This window comes from Stenella coeruleoalba, assembly GCF_951394435.1.
Source record: "Stenella coeruleoalba genome assembly, contig: scaffold_532, whole genome shotgun sequence".
Taxonomy (NCBI): domain Eukaryota; kingdom Metazoa; phylum Chordata; class Mammalia; order Artiodactyla; family Delphinidae; genus Stenella; species Stenella coeruleoalba.
In genome coordinates this window covers 17,407-26,631 of record NW_027645957.1, presented here as the reverse complement: position 1 = coordinate 26,631, position 9,225 = coordinate 17,407, and the positions used below count along the sequence as shown (strand labels likewise).

The 9,225-nt window shown below is 43.8% G+C and overlaps 1 long non-coding RNA gene across 1 annotated transcript; it reads left to right on the top strand.

Annotated features, from left to right (window-relative positions):
• Positions 1-4,017: 4,017 nt before the first annotated feature.
• Positions 4,018-8,841, top strand: LOC307181376. The gene is made up of 3 exons (XR_013826611.1): positions 4,018-4,103; positions 5,598-5,679; positions 8,757-8,841. It is a non-coding gene; the product is annotated as an uncharacterized lncRNA (long non-coding RNA).
• Positions 8,842-9,225: the final 384 nt, after the last annotated feature.

The window sequence follows — 9,225 nt, the reverse complement described above, 5'->3', positions numbered from 1 at the left end:
CTGAGCTCCTTTCTTCAACTCGCTTTATTGTGACCTGGCCGCAACACCGCAGGATGGCTTCAGGCCCTAATCTGGTTCCGGCACGGCACGCTGTGACTTTGGTTAATTCCTCTTCCTGGTGGGAAATGAGAGTTAAATTTGCCCGTCCAGAAACCTCCAGCTAGTGTCTCATTGGTTCTCGCTATTCCTGTTCATCTTCCGCAGAAATTGCAAACTGGGCCAAACAGGAGGTTAAAGGGACTGACTCTCCAAGTCGGGAGAGTGTTAGTAAAGCGTCTGGAATGTTGCACCCGAGTACCAGGGTACGAAAACTGAGACATATTTGAACACGTCTCCCGATCACATGGTTGATCATACTCTGGGTTCCACATGCATGTTTTAGCTGAAGGAAGAATACATTAAACCTGGGTAGTTGAAACCCGTGGAATGGGTACCATGCAATATGACTTCAAAGGGTCTTCATTTGCTCACCGAACCTCTCCAATCCTATCACTGCTGCGTTTATGCCCCTGTACACACGCTTGATTCTCTTTCGGAGACATAGCAATCCATAGGTTTTAAGATACTTACTAGTCAGGTACATTCTTAGGTGTTTAATATGCGGTGTTGAGTCCATTTCGTTGAGCAAGGAGTAGCTCTTGTCTATTCCATATTTGGCTTAAGGGACTTTATCTGTGCTCATTTCAATCTCTGGTTTTATGCAGCAACCCAACTCACCTTTCCCCTTAAGCAAGCATAAGTTGGTTTTCTAAATTTGAGACCCTGTTCTGTTTTGGAATTCAGTTCCTGTGTAGCCAAGTTTACATTCCGTGTATTAGTGATATCTTATGATGTTTCTTTTTCTGTGTGACTTATTTCAGTTAAAATCATCGTACCTGAATCCACTCATTCTGCTGCTACGGGCCTGATGACATAGATTTCATTGCTGAGTGATACTGCATTGTACGTAAGTACCACAAGTTCTTTATCCATTTTTACTTTCTGTGATATTGAACATGTATGGTAAACGAGGTACTTGTAAACAGAGGCGTCCCAAACTTTGGGGTGGCTGTGTCTTTTTGATTTTAATTTCCCTAATCTATAGGACCATAAGTGGAAGTGCCCTAGGCTCTGTTGCTTTGTTTCTTAGATGTTTCAGGAAACACCATACACTTCTCCCGAGTGTCTGTTGGCAATTTACATCCCGCCCATCAGCATAACAAGGCTCCCAGTTCTCCATGGCCTGTCCTGCCTTTCTGGATTTTACACTTTTTTCAGATGGCCCTTTTGACCGGGGGGAAGTGAGACTTCATTGTAGTGCAGATTTCTGTTGCAAGCTTGCTTGGTTGGCCAAAAAGTGCGTATGCGTTTTTTCCTGAATATATTCAGGATAAAACGCATACGCCCTTTTTGGCCAAGTGCATCATTGTGGACGTTCTGCCTCTTTTCCTATGCTTTCAATGCAATTCCAGTCTACCTCCTGAAATCGGTTTCCTGCAATTCTGCCCCGCTTTCAAATCCTCTTGACAGCCTTACTTCAGTATATTTGTGGACGATAGCTGTCATTTATAACTCTGCAGGTTTGTGAATTACAGTGCCCCTGAGCTCCTTTCTTCAACTCGCTTTCTTTTGAGCTGGCCGCAACACCGCAGGATGGCTTCAGGCCCTAATCTGGTTCCGGCACGGCACGCTGAGCCTTTGGTTATTTCCTCTTCCTGGTGCGAAATGAGAGTTAAATTTGCCCGTCCAGACACCTCCAGCTAGTCTCTCATTGGTTCTCGCTATTCCTGTTCATCTTCCGCAGAAATTGCAAACTGGGCCAAACAGGAGGTTAAAGGGACTGACTCTCCAAGTCGGGAGAGTGTTAGTAAAGCGTCTGGAATGTTGCACCCGAGTACCAGGGTACGAAAACTGAGACATATTTGAACACGTCTCCTGATCACATGGTTGATCATACTCTAGGTTTCACACGCATGTTTTAGCTGAAGGAAGAATACCTTAAACCTGGGTAGTTGAAACCCGTGGAATGGGTACCATGCAATATGACTTCAAAGGGTCTTCATTTGCTCACGGAACCTCTCCAATCTTATCACTGCTGCGTTTATGCCCTGTACACATGCTTGATTCTCTTTCGGAGACATAGCAATCCATAGGATTTAAGATACTTACTAGTCAGGTACATTCTTAGGCGTTTAATATGGGGTGTTGAGTCCATTTCGTTGAGCAAGGAGTAGCTCTTGTCTATTCCATCTTTGGCTTAAAGAACTTTATCTGTGCTCATTTCAATCTCTGGTTTTATGCAGCACCCCTACTCACCTTTACCCAAAAGCAAGCATAAGTTGGTTTTCTAAATTTGAGACCCTGTTCTGTTTTGGAATTCAGTTCCTGTGTAGCCAGGTTTACATTCCGTGTATTACTGATATCTTATGATGTTTCTTTTTCTGTGTGACTTATTTCAGTTAGAATCATCATACCTGAATCCACTCATTGTGCTGCTAAGGGCCTGATGACACAGATTTCATTGCTGAGTGATATTGCTTTGTAAGTAAATACCACAACTTCTTTATCCATTTTTCACTTTCTGCGATGTTGAACTTGTACTATAAACGAGGTTCTTGTCAACAGAGCCGTTCCAAACTTTGGGGTGGCTGTGTCTTTTTGATTTTCATTTCCCTAAGCTATAGGACCATAAGTGGAAGTGCCCTAGGTTCTGTTGCTTTGTTTTTTAGATGTTTCAGGAAACACCATACACTTCTCCCGAGTGGTTGTTGGCAATTTACATCCCGCCCATCAGCATAACAAGGCTCCCAGTTCTCCATGGCCTGTCCTGCCTTTCTGGATTTTACACTTTTTTCAGATGGCCCTTTTGACCGGGGGGAAGTGAGACTTCATTGTAGTGCAGATTTCCTTTGCAAGCTTGCTTGGTTGGCCAAAAAGGGCGTATGCGTTTTTTCCTGAATATATTCAGGAAAAAACGCATACGCCCTTTTTGGCCAAGTGCATCATTGTGGACGTTCTGCCTCTTTTCCTATGCTTTCAATGCAATTCCAGTCTACCTCCTGAAATCGGTTTCCTGCAATTCTGCCCCGCTTTCAAGTCCTCTTGGCAGCCTTACTTCAGTCTATTTTTGGATGATAGCTGTCATTTATAACTCTGCAGGTTTGTGAATTACAGTGCCCCTGAGCTCCTTTCTTCAACTTGCTTTCTTGTGACCTGGCCGCAACACCGCAGGATGGCTTCAGGCCCTAATCTGGTTCCGGCACGGCACGCTGAGCCTTTGGTTATTTCCTCTTCCTGGTGGGAAATGAGAGTTAAATTTGCCCGTCCAGACACCTCCAGCTAGTCTCTCATTGGTTCTCGCTATTCCTGTTCATCTTCCGCAGAAATTGCAAACTGGGCCAAACAGGAGGTTAAAGGCGCTGACTCTCCAAGTGGGGAGAGTGTTAGTAAAGCGTCTGGAATGTTGCACCCGAGTACCAGGGGAGGAAAACTGAGACATATTTGAACACGTCTCCCGTTCACATGGTTGATCATACTTGGGTTCCACATGCATGTTTTAGCTGAAGGAAGAATACCTTAAACCTGGAGAGTTAAGACCCGTTTAATGGGTACCATGCAATATGACTTCAAAGGGTCTTCATTTGCTCACCGAACCTCTCCAATCCTATCACTGCTGCGTTTATGCCCCTGTACACATGCTTGATTCTCTTTCGGAGACATAGCAATCCATAGGTTTTAAGATACTTACTAGTCAGGTACATTCTTAGGCGTTTAATATGCGGTGTTGAGTCCATTTCATTGAGCAAGGAGTAGCTCTTGTCTATTCCATATTTGGCTTAAGGAACTTTATCTGTGCTCATTTCAATCTCTGGTTTTATGCAGCACCCCAACTCACCCTTCCCCTTAAGCAAGCATAAGTTGCTTTTCTAAATTTGAGACCCTGTTCTGTTTTGGAATTCAGTTCCTGTGTAGCCAAGTTTACATTCTGTGTATTAGTGATATCTTATGATGTTTCTTTTTCTGTGTGACCTATTTCAGTTAGAATCATCGTACCTGAATCCACTCATTATGCTGCTACGGGCCTGATAACATAGATTTCATTGCTGAGTGATACTGCATTGTACGTAAGTACCACAAGTTCTTTATCCATTTTTCACTTTCTGTGATATTGAACTTGTACGGTAAACGAGGTTCTTGTAAACGGAGGCGTCCCAAACTTTGGGGTGGCTGTGTCTTTTTGATTTTAATTTCCCTAAGCTATAGGACCATAAGTGGAAGTGCCCTAGGCTCTGTTGCTTTGTTTTTTAGATGTTTCAGGAAACACCATACACTTCTCCCTAGTCTCTGTTGGCAATTTACATCCCGCCCATCAGCATAACAAGGCTCCCAGTTCTCCATGGCCTGTCCTGCCTTTCTGGATTTTACACTTTTTTCAGATGGCCCTTTTGACCGGGGGGAAGTGAGACTTCATTGTAGTGCAGATTTCCTTTGCAAGCTTGCTTGTTTGGCCAAAAAGGGCGTATGCGTTTTTTCCTCTATATATTCAGGAAAAAACGCATACGCCCTTTTTGGCCAAGTGCATCATTGTGGACGTTCTGCCTCTTTTCCTATGCTTGAAATGCAATTTCAGTCTACCTCCTGAAATCGGTTTCCTGCAATTCTGCCCCGCTTTCAAGTCCTCTTGGCAGCCTTACTTCAGTCTATTTTTGGGCGATAGCTGTCATTTATAACTCTGCAGGTTTGTGAATTACAGTACCCCTGAGCTCCTTTCTTCAACTCGCTTTCTTGTGACCTGGCCGCAACACCGCAGGATGGCTTCAGGCCCTAATTTGGTTCAGGCACGGCACGCTGAGCCTTTGGTTAATTCCTCTTCCTGGTGGGAAATGAGAGTTAAATTTGCCCGTCCAGACACCTCCAGCTAGTTTCGCATTGGTTCTCGCTATTCCTGTTCATCTTCCACAGAAATTGCAAACTGGGCCAAACAGGAGGTTAAAGGGACTGACTCTCCAAGTCGGGAGAGTGTTAGTAAAGCGTCTGGAATGTTGCACCCGAGTACCAGGGTACGAAAACTGAGACATATTTGAACACGTCTCCCGATCACATGGTTGATCATACTCTGGGTTCCACATGCATGTTTTAGCTGAAGGAAGAATACCTAAAACCTGGGTAGTTGAAACCCGTGGAATGGGTACCATGCAATATGACTTCAAAGGGTCTTCATTTGCTCACCGAACCTCTCCAATCCTATCACTGCTGCGTTTATGCCCCTGTACACATGCTTGATTCTCTTTTGGGGACATAGCAATCCATAGGTTTTAAGATACTTACTAGTCAGGTACATTCTTAGGCGTTTAATATGCGGTGTTGAGTCCATTTCGTTGAGCAAGGAGTAGCTCTTGTCTATTCCATATTTGGCTTAAGGAACTTTATCTGTGCTCATTTCAATCTCTGGTTTTATGCAGCACCCCAACTCACCTTTCCCCTTAAGCAAGCATAAGTTGGTTTTCTAAATTTGAGACCCTGTTCTGTTCTGTAATTCAGTTCCTGTGTAGCCAAGTTTACATTCCGTGTATTACTGATATCTTATGATGTTTCCTTTTCTGTGTGCCTTATTTCAGTTAGAATCATCATACCTGAATCCACTCATTGTGCTGCTAAGGGCCTGATGACACAGTTTCCATTGCTGAGTGATATTGCTTTGTAAGTAAATACCACAACTTCTTTATCCATTTTTCACTTTCTGCGATGTTGAACTTGTACTGTAAACGAGGTTCTTGTAAACAGAGCCGTTCCAAACTTTGGGGTGGCTGTGTCTTTTTGATTTTAATTTCCCTAAGCTATAGGACCATAAGTGGAAGTGCCCTAGGCTCTGTTGCTTTGTTTTTTAGATGTTTCAGGAAACACCATACACTTCTCCCGAGTGGTTGTTGGCAATTTACATCACGCCCGTCAGCATAACAAGGCTCCCAGTTCTCCATGGCCTGTCCTGCCTTTCTGGATTTTACACTTTTTTCAGATGGCCCTTTTGACCGGGGGGAAGTGAGACTTCATTGTAGTGCAGATTTCCTTTGCAAGCTTGCTTGGTTGGCCAAAAAGGGCGTATGCGTTTTTTCCTGAATATATTCAGGAAAAAACGCATATGCCCTTTTTGGCCAAGTGCATCATTGTGGACGTTCTGCCTCTTTTCCTATGCTTTCAATGCAATTCCAGTCTACCTCCTGAAATCGGTTTCCTGCAATTCTGCCCCGCTTTCAAGTCCTCTTGGCAGCCTTACTTCAGTCTATTTTTGGAAGATAGCTGTCATTTATAACTCTGCAGGTTTGTGAATTACAGTGACCCTGAGCTCCTTTCTTCAACTCGCTTTCTTGTGACCTGGCCGCAACACCGCAGGATGGCTTCAGGCCCTAATCTGGTTCCGGCACCGCACGCTGAGCCTTTGGTTAATTCCTCTTCCTGGTGGGAAATGAGAGTTAAATTTGCCCGTTCAGACACCTCCAGCTAGTCTCTCATTGGTTCTTGCTATTCCTGTTCATCTTCCGCAGAAATTGTAAACTGGGCCAAACAGGAGGTTAAAGGGACTGACTATCCAAGTTGGGAGAGTGTTAGTAAAGCGTCTGGAATGTTGCACCCGAGTACCAGGGTACGAAAACTGTGACATATTTGAACACGTCTCCCGATCACATGGTTGATCATACTCTAGGTTCCACATGCATGTTTTAGCTGAAGGCAGAATACCTTAAACCTGGGTAGTTGAAACCCGTGGAATGGGTACCATGCAATATGACTTCAAAGGGTCTTCATTTGCTCACCGAACCTCTCCAATCCTATCACTGCTGCGTTTATGTCCCTGTACACATGCTTGATTCTCTTTTGGGGACATAGCAATCCATAGGTTTTAAGATACTTACTAGTCAGGTACATTCTTAGGCGTTTAATATGCGGTGTTGAGTCCATTTCGTTGAGCAAGGAGTAGCTCTTGTCTATTCCATATTTGGCTTAAGGAACTTTATCTGTGCTCATTTCAATCTCTGGTTTTATGCAGCACCCCAACTAACCTTTCCCCTTAAGCAAGCATAAGTTGGTTTTCTAAATTTGAGACCCTGTTCTGTTCTGTAATTCAGTTCCTGTGTAGCCAAGTTTACATTCTGTGTATTACTGAGATCTTATGATGTTTCTTTTTCTGTGTGACTTATTTCAGTTAGAATCATCATACCTGAATCCACTCATTGTGCTGCTAAGGGCCTGATGACATAGATTTCATTGCTGAGTGATATTGCTTTGTAAGTAAATACCAAAACTTCTTTATCCATTTTTCACTTTCTGCGATGTTGAACTTGTACGGTAAATGAGGTTCTTGTAAACAGAGGCGTCCCAAACTTTGGGGTGGCTGTGTCTTTTTGATTTTAATTTCCCTAAGCTATAGGACCATAAGAGGAAGTGCCCTAGGCTCTGTTGCTTTGTTTTTTCGATGTTTCAGGAAACACCATACACTTCTTCCGAGTGTCTGTGGCAATTTACATCCCGCCCATCAGCATAACAAGGCTCCCAGTTCTCCATGGCCTGTCCTGCCTTTCTGGATTTCACACTTTTTTCAGATGGCCCTTTTGACCGGGGGGAAGTGAGACTTCATTGTAGTGCAGATTTCCTTTTCAAGCTTGCTTGGTTGGCCAAAAAGGGCATATGCGTTTTTTCCTGAATATATTCAGGAAAAAACGCATACACCCTTTTTGGCCAAGTGCATCATTGTGGACGTTCTGCCTCTTTTCCTATGCTTTCAATGCAATTCCAGTCTACCTCCTGAAATCGGTTTCCTGCAATTCTGCCCCGCTTTCAAGTCCTCTTGGCAGCCTTACTTCAGTCTATTTTTGGACGATAGCTGTCATTTATAACTCTGCAGGTTTGTGAATTACAGTGCCCCTGAGCTCCTTTCTTCAACTCGCTTTCTTGTTACCTGGCCGCAACACTGCAGGATGGCTTCAGGCCCTAATCTGTTTCCGGCCCGGCACGCTGAGCCTTTGCTTAATTCCTCTTCCTCGTGGGAAATGAGAGTTAAATTTGCCCGTCCAGACACCTCCAGCTAGCCTCTCATTGGTTCTCGCTATTCCTGTTCATCTTCCGCAGAAATTGCAAACTGGGCCAAACAGGAGGTTAAAGGGACTGACTCTCCAAGTCGGGAGAGTGTTAGTAAAGTGTCTGGAATGTTGCACCCGAGTGCCAGGGGAGGGAAACTGAGACATATTTGAACACGTCTCCCGATCACATGGTTTATCATACTCTAGGTTCCACATGCATGTTTTAGCTGAAGGCAGAATACCTTAAACCTGTGTAGTTGAAACCCGTGGAATGGGTACCATGCAATATGACTTCAAAGGGTCTTCATTTGCTCACCGAAACTCTCCAAATCTATCACTGCTGCGTTTATGCCCCTGTACACATGCTTGATTCTCTTTTGGAGACATAGCAATCCATAGGTTTTAAGATACTTACAAGTCAGGTACATTCTTAGGCTTTTAATATGCGGTGTTGAGTCCATTTCGTTGAGCAAGGAGTAGCTCTTGTCTATTCCATATTTGACTTAAGGAACTTTATCTGTGCTCATTTCAATCTCTGGTTTTATGCAGCACCCCAACTCACCTTTACCCTTAAGCAAGCATAAGTTGGTTTTCTAAATTTGAGACCCTGTTCTGTTCTGTAATTCAGTTCCTGTGTAGCCAAGTTTCCATTCCGTGTATTACTGATATCTTATGATGTTTCTTTTTCTGTGTGACTTATTTCAGTTAGATTCATCGTACCTGAATCCACTCATTGTGCTGCTAAGGGCCTGATGACACAGATTTCATTGCTGAGTGATATTGCTTTGTAAGTAAATACCACAACTTCTTTATCCATTTTTCACTTTCTGCGATGTTGAACTTGTACTGTAAACGAGGTTCTTGTAAACAGAGCCGTTCCAAACTTTGGGGTGGCTGTGTCTTTTTGATTTTAATTTCCCTAAGCTATAGGACCATAAGTGGAAGTGCCCTAGGTTCTGTTGCTTTGTTTTTTAGTTGTTTCGGGAAACACCATACACTTCTCCCGAGTGGTTGTTGGCAATTTACATCCCGCCCATCAGCATAACAAGGCTCCCAGTTCTCCATGGCCTGTCCTGCCTTTCTGGATTTTACACTTTTTTCAGATGGCCCTTTTGACCGGGGGGAAGTGAGACTTCATTGTAGTGCAGATTTCCTTTGCAAGCTTGCTTGGTTG